Raw genomic sequence first — 7,500 nt, 5'->3', positions numbered from 1 at the left:
AAGGAAGGAAGGTAGGAAGGAAGGAAGGTAGGTACGTGTGGCATGTCACCAATAGAGACGTCACTATGATTCAGAACAAGAAGCTCGTAAAAGATGTCCCTTCTATCACATTAATATTGAGAGACTGATCACACTATACTCTCTCTCTCTCTCTCTCTCTCTCTCTCTCTGGGTAGATGGATGAGAAATATATTAAATTCCCACGTCCACGCTTTGTTTACATCGAGATCAGCTGATTAGTAAGGGATCGAGGCGCCATCTCTTATCGTTCTCATTAATTAACATGGCAACAGTGACGTATGCACTGGAATAGAACAGAATGACACCCTTTCTTTCGTCCGCCTATATAAGTCACCCCGAATCATTAGTATGGAATTTAATGTGCCTATGTGAAGTGCAATGTACAAGATAGGAGGATAAAAAGATAGTAAAGAATTTCAGGAATTTTTTTAAGGTTACATGATTTTTTTTTTGTCACTTATTTTCCCTTTTTAGGTACATGCATTCTCTCTCTCTCTCTCTCTCTCTCTCTCTCTCTCTCTCTCTCTCTCTCTCTCTCTCTCTCTCTCTTATTTTTGTTGTTATTTTTTCATTCTCTATTCATCTCTATCTTTTCCTTTCTTTACATATTAGTAATCTCTCTCTCTCTCTCTCTCTCTCTCTCTCTCTCTCTCTCTCTCTTATTCTCTTCTTTTGTTATTTTTATTCTCTTTCATCTCTATATTTTTTTCTTCTCTCTCTCCTCTCTCTCTCTCTCTCTCTCTCTCTCTCTCTCTCTCTCTCTCTCTCTCTCTCTCTCTCTCTCTCTCTCTCTCTCTCTCTCTCTCTCTCTCTCTCTCTCTCTCTCTCTCTCACGGTTATTCTTATTATTTTCTCCTCACTAACTTTCCTTGATCATTTTTCCCTTTCGTGTCTCTACAATTACAATAACTTTCTAACTTACAACTCACCCCTCCCCACACCCCCATCTTCCCTCTCCCTCTCTCTCTCTCTCTCTCTCTCTCTCTCTCTCTCTCTCTGGGTGGCTCGATGCCCGCCCAGCCGCCGGACAGCTCCCACCATTGTCCAGCTCCGGCCACAATTAGCCGAGCTTCACAATGCAACTGATACACATCTTAAGGCTTCATTAGGCTGATGGCCCTGAGAATTAGCCGTGAATTATCACCTGTGCATTAGCCGCTTTCCCCGCCCGCCCGCCCGCCATGCCCGCCAGTGAGGTAAGCTACACACACACACACACACACACACACACACACACACACACACACACACAGAGAGAGAGAGAGAGAGAGAGAGAGAGAGAGAGAGACTGTACCACTTGTCTTAATAATAACATCCTTCCCAAATCACGCAATTTTACGCGATAATCCGAATTGTTGTGTACGAAAGATGCGGAGAGAGAGAGAGAGAGAGAGAGAGAGAGAGAGAGAGAGAGAGAGAGAGAGAGAGAGAGGAGGTGGGGGGTACAATACAGGATAAGGAGAAGAGATGAACAGTAAAAATAGTTAATTAAGAAAAAGATTATTTAAATATGATAAAGGATGTAATTAATAGGAAAAGGATGAAGGAGGGAGGGAGGGAGGGAGGGAGGAGGAATGACTGAATGAAGTAAGTAAGTAAGTAAGTAAGTAAGTAAGTAAGTAAGTAAGGAAGGAAGGAAGGAAGGAAGGAAGGAAGGAAGGAAGGAAGGAAGGAAGGAAGGAAGGAAGGAAGGAAGGAAGGAAGGAAGGAAGGAAGGAAGGAAGGAAGGAAGGAAGGAAGGAAGGATGGATGGATGGATGGATGGATGGATGGATGGATGGATGGATGGATGGATGGAAAGAAGGAAAGAAAGATACAAAAAAAAAAAAAATAAAGGGAAGAAGGATGTATAGGGAAGAAAAAAAAAAGAATATACGATGATGTGGAAGAGGAGAATACGACGGCGGAGAAGGAGAAGGATAAGGAGGAGGAGGAAAATTACAAAAAATGAAAAAAAGAAAAAGATCCATAGAAAATTTACAAAAAATTCTAACGAAAATCAACAACAAAAACGCCAATGACGATGATGACAACAAACAATGACAACAACAACAATGACGAAGACAAAAGGCGATGATAGCGTCAGTGGCGGCAGCTCCTCCCCTTCCAGCCCCATCCCTGTCCCTCCCATCACCGCCGCCTCGCCTATTACTTCTAAATTAGCGTTAATTGCCTATTATGGGGAGGGAGAGAGAGAGTCCCCAAGGCAAACAGTGTCCTTTCCTCCTCCCCTTGTCCCTCCCCCATTTCCTTTTTACAAGCTCTATCTTAAAAATTGAGGGAGGGGAGAGGGGAGAGGGGAGAGAGGAGAATAGGAGGGGGGGATGATCGGGCACTATCCTGTTATCTGATAATCTTAAAGGGATGGACAGACTACCCGGGTGGTCGCCAGGCGCTAAGAGAAAGGGAAGGGGAAGAGGAAAAGGAAGGGATAGTGAAATGAGGGGAAGAGGAAAGATGAAAGAGTAGAGGTGGTGGCGTTTGTGTGCAAGGGAAAATGAGGAGGAAAAAGGAAAAGGGAAGAGGAAAAGGACGAAGAAGGAGAAGGGGGCAGTGAGATGAGGGGAAGAGAAAAAAAAATGAAAGAGAAGAGGTGGTGGTATTTGTATGCGAGGGAAGACAAGGAGCAAGAAAGAAGGGAAAAGAGGAAGAGGAAGAAGAATGGGAAAAGGGAGAGTGAAATAAGGGAAAGATACAAAAAAATAACAGGTGGTTTTTGTATTGAGCGTGAGCGATGATGAGGAGGAAAAGAAGGAGAAGAGGAAGAAGAGGAGGAAAGGGAAAGCAGACGATAAAGTTAAGGGAAGAGTAGGTGAAAGGTGAAAGAGGAGAGATAATGGTGCACGGAAATTTGAAGAGGAAGAAAGGAAATGGAAGAGGAATGAGAAAGAAGAATAAGAAAAGGGGGAAAAGGGGAAAGAATAGAATAAAGATGTTAGAGAAGAGATGGTGTTGATATGCTAGGAAACATGAGAAGGAAGAAGGGGAAGAGGAAGAGGAGGAGAAAAGGGAAAGGGAAAATAAAGTGAAAGAAAAAGTACGTGAAAGATGAAAGAGAGTAGTAGTAGTGCAAGGAATGAAATGTGAACAGAAAGAAGGATGGAAGAGGAATGAGGAAAAACATAAATGGAAGAAGAAGGAAGAACACGAATAGAAAAGGGAAAATTAAAGTGAGGGGAAGAATGAAAGAAAGAAGCGAAAGAGACAAGTGGTGGCAATGACATGCAAGGAAACATGAGAAGAAAGAAGTAGAGGAAGAAGAAGATGAAGAAGAATGTGGAAAGAGGTAAATAAAATAAAGGAAAGAGTAGACGAAAAACGAAAAAGAAAAATTGATAGTATGCAAAGAAAGATGATCAGGAACATGCAAGTGAGGAAAGGGAGGAAAAGGAAGGTAGGAAAAGGTGAGGGGAAGGAAGAAGAGACCTAAGAAGGGAAGAGAATGTTGAAAGGGATATAAGTGAAGGGAAGAATACGAGGAAGAAGGTATCACGTTAGTGGAATGAAAAAAAACAAACAAATGAATAGATAAATAAAATAAATAAATAAAGATAAACGAATGAATAAAAGTGAAAAAATGAGGAGGGTATGAGTGAAGAAAGAAAATGAAAAGGAAGAGACGGGAAGTAAGGAAAGGAAAGAAGGAAGGATAGAAAAAAGGGAAGAAGAGAAGGAGGTAGAAAAGTAAAGAATAATTATCAACGCTTTTTTTTCTTTATCACCTCTTTCTCCTCTTTTCCTTATCAAGACAAACGGGTAGAAAAATAAATAGTGAACAAAAAAGTGTTTTACGTCATGTATATAAAAAAAATATTACAATAAAAAAAAATATACGAGACAAGATCATAACCATAATTAGGTTACCAGAGAGAGAGAGAGAGAGAGAGAGAGAGAGAGAGAGAGAGAGAGAGAGAGAGAGAGAGAGAGAGAGAGAGAGAGAGAGAGAGAGAGAGAGAGAGAATATACGAAGACAAGGTGAGAAGATTTAGCTGAGCTGACAAGTATGAGAGAGAGAGAGAGAGAGAGAGAGAGAGAGAGAGAGAGAGAGAGAGAGAGAGAGAGAGAGAGAGAGAGAGAGAGAGAGAGAGAGAGAGAGAGAGAGAGAGAGAGAGAGAAAGTGAGGTGACATGATATGCAAGAAAGTGGTATGTATAATGTGCTATTGGAGATGTGAAGGGGTGACAGTGATAGTGCAGTGAGTGGTGTGGGCAGGGGGACAATAGAGGGGTGTGAAGAGAGAGGACGACCATATTTTGCAACACTTCTGCACCGCATCTTCACTATACTACTTTCAAAAGGTTATATACATATACACGTCGTTGAAGTGCCACGGAATTTTTAAGGGTGTTTTTATGGTTTTAGTGACAGATGAACAAGCTTTACACACTATTAGGTAAAGAAACACAACTGGAAAGCTCTGTGGCCTTGGAAGACAGTCGTGGTGGGAGAACATATAGCGTTTCAGAAAACAGTACTTTCAAAAAGGGTATTTTGCTGAAGTGCCTTGGGTTTTTAAGGGTGTTTTTATACTTCCAGTGACAGATGAACAAGATTTACATACTATTGGTTATAGACAAAGACTATTGAAAACCCTGATAATATTCTGTTTCCTCTGAAAATAATCATGGTGAGAGAACAGAACATTTTTTAGTGCAGTACTTTGAAAAAATAGTGTAGTTGAAGTCATACGAGTTTTTAAGGATGTTTTTCTTTTTTTTTTACGATTCTAGTGATATATGAACAAGATTTTCACATCATTAACTTGAGAAACACGATTGAGAACCCAGTTAATTATCTCTGTGACCTTGGAAAATAGTGGTAAGAACATAGAGTTTTTGAAATATAGTACTTTCAAGAGTGTCTAGTTGAAGTTAAACGGGTTGGTAAGATTCTAGTGGGAGTGTAGGTTGAGCATCCTCACTCGGGGCAACGGTTTCCTAGCGGGTGGGTTTTGAGATAGGAGGTACCCCAAAAAGTATCTCCTTTAGCCCATTAATTCCCGTGAAAAGCCCATATGGTATAAATAAATAAAAAAAAAGATGGACGTGATGTTAACATTATCAATTAGAGAAACACTATTGACGACTCGGCTAATCATCTCAATGGTCTTTGAAAATAGTGGTGAGAGAATACAGTAGCTACTTTCAAAAGCATATATTTTGAAGTTATACAGGTTTTCAAGGATGTTTTTACGATACTAATGGCAGATGAACAAGATTTTTACATCATTACAGTAACTAGAAAAACAATATTGAGGACCTGTGTAATTTTTGTACACCGTATTGAGAGAATACTTTCAGAAGAGTGTAGTTGAAGTTATAGGAGTTTTTAAGGGTGTTTTTACGATTCAGGTAACAACTGAATAATATCAATTAGAGAAACACTATTGAGAACCCAGCTAAGCATATATCTGGTCTTTGAAAATACTGGTGAGAGAACGTACTACTTTTAAAAGGATCTAGTCTACGTTATACGGGTTTTCAGCGTGTTTTTATAATTGTAGTGACAGATGAACAAGAATTTCACACTATTAATTAGGTAAACACTATTGAGAAACCGGCTAATCATGTGTCCCTTGAAAATAGTGGTGAGAGAACACAGCATTTCTGAAGCGGACTTAAGGGAAGATGATGTATAGGAGGGTATGGGTATCCGGAGGGTCAGGGGAAGGTGTGGGTGGTGGCGTGGTGGGGGAGGAGGGGGAGGTGGGGTCCAATATTGACCACCCAACACAGGAGGGTCGCGTGGGGCACCTCTGGACAAACTGGTGAGGCCGCGCGTTGTGTTGACACGGCCAGCATGAAAGGCGCCGCGCAAACACACACACACACACACACACACACACACACACACACACACACACACACAGAGAGAGAGAGAGAGAGAGAGAGAGAGAGAGAGAGAGAGAGAGAGAGAGAGAGAGAGAGAGAGAGAGAGAGTGTGTGTGTGTGTACCTGTATAATACCTTATCATACCGAGACATTTTAATCCCTTCATGTTTATTGGCCGTAAAAAACTCACTTCACATCCATTAAAGAATTAACGTAAGAAAAGTCCACGATTCTAATTAATATCATGAGTCATCTGAATATTTGTTTACAGAAGAATAACCACAAAAACATATAAAAAAACCTAGCCATTTAAATACATCCAAGTGATTGAAGGAAAAGGTATATAACAAAAAAAAAAAAAAACTTTGTGTGTGTGTGTGTGTGTGTGTGTGTGTGAGAGAGAGAGAGAGAGAGAGAGAGAGAGAGAGAGAGAGAGAGAGAGAGAGAGAGAGAGAGAGAAGACGGGATATATGACGGAGGAAGACGGTACGAGTATGAAGGATGGAGAGAAGAATGAAAGACGGGGAGGGAGGGAGGGAGGGAGGGAGGGAGGGGGAGGAGGGAGGAAGGGAAGGAAGGAAGAAGGGAGGAGTATGCATGGAACCAGAGGAGGAGAAGAGGAGAGGATGAGGAATGAGACACAGGGGACTAAGGTGAGAGGCACCTCAAACCCCCCTCCCCCCCTTTCCTCCCCACATGGTCTGAGCACACTGTACCTTTTCTTCTATTACTATTTCTAAATTCCATAGTGTTCTGTCCTATATACTTATCCTTCGTTCCTCCTCCTCCTCCTCCTTCCTTTATTCATACTATAATTACAGTATTTTCGTCATTTTAGTTTTGTATTATCTATCGTTCGCCCGTTATTTCATCCTTAGTTTCCTCTTTCTTTTTTTCTTCGGTGCAATATCGTCTTTTCTTTGTCATTTTCTTTACTGTCTTTTGCCTTCATTCTTTGTTCCGTCTGGTTATCGCATTACTATTTTGTCGTCTTGTATTTTGCTTAGTGTTAAGTTTCTTCTCTGCTACAATGATGTTTTATCGTTCTCCTCTTCTTATCTTTCATATTTACTGTACACGAACTTTAATTTCTTTTCCATTAATTGTCTTGCCAGTCTTTTTTCCAATCTCTCTCTTTTATTTCATCTTGAATTTCCTAGTTTTCCTTGTGGTTCTAAGCTTGTATGTGCGTATGTACGTGCAGTCTTCTCCCATGCCTCTCTCTTAATGATCCTTCGCTTCGTTAATCCTTCTCTTTATCCATCTCCTCTCCTTACCTCTCCTTAATTCCCCCTCCTGCCTCGCCATCATGAGAAAGATTTACACTACACGTAGAGAGTGATTTCTTTAAGGCAATGATTTTTTTTGTGTTCGCCTTTTTTACATACTCCACGCTGTGTGTGTGTGTGTGTGTGTGTGTGTGTGTGTGTGTGTGTGTGTGTGTGTGTGTGTGTGTGTGTGGGGTCGTATAACTCAAATTTTGGCAGGTGTCTCCGCCCGCCCCTCGGTCCTCCTCCCTCTCCTCCCATCCCCCATACTCCACTTCCTTCCCTTCCTTCCTTCCCCTGCATCCCTCCACCCTCACCTCACGCCCTCATCACCCCAGCCTCCACCCAGTCCACGCCCCCCAATCACCTCCCCCTTTCCC

Source organism: Portunus trituberculatus, chromosome 24, assembly GCF_017591435.1.
Source record: "Portunus trituberculatus isolate SZX2019 chromosome 24, ASM1759143v1, whole genome shotgun sequence".
NCBI classification, from domain to species: Eukaryota; Metazoa; Arthropoda; class Malacostraca; order Decapoda; family Portunidae; genus Portunus; species Portunus trituberculatus.
This window is presented reverse-complemented; position numbering follows the sequence as displayed.